Source organism: Aplysia californica, unplaced genomic scaffold (assembly GCF_000002075.1).
Source record: "Aplysia californica isolate F4 #8 unplaced genomic scaffold, AplCal3.0 scaffold00119, whole genome shotgun sequence".
NCBI lineage: Eukaryota > Metazoa > Mollusca > Gastropoda > Aplysiida > Aplysiidae > Aplysia > Aplysia californica.
In genome coordinates this window covers 684,761-685,244 of record NW_004797389.1, presented here as the reverse complement: position 1 = coordinate 685,244, position 484 = coordinate 684,761, and positions in this window count along the sequence as shown.

The window sequence follows — 484 nt, the reverse complement described above, 5'->3', positions numbered from 1 at the left end:
AACATTAAAAAAAGAAGGAAGGGAGATAAGGACGATAGATGTTTGATAGGAAAGAAGAAGCAAACCACACCAGACCACCTGCCAACCACCCACTCACATCATGATTAGTCCACAAAATGTATGATGCAAATAAATATGAGACGACATGTCCCCCTGCGTTGGCCCTTCGGCGCCCGCGAGCGGAACACACAACTCCTGGCAGAGGTTTTATCGCTTCACACGCCGCTTTCAACAAGGTCGCGGCTATTTTGAGAGGCGGGATCTTTAAATGTCACGTAACATTTTAGTTTTTGTACATGATGTTTTACAGCACTCGCAATGCAATTAGGTCACCGTCACACACACAACACACACACACACACACACACACACACACACACACACACACACACACACACACACACACACACACACACACACACACACACACACAGCCGAAGATAAGAGGTGTCACAAGAGAGTTGAAACGTAACATACAAAGAAA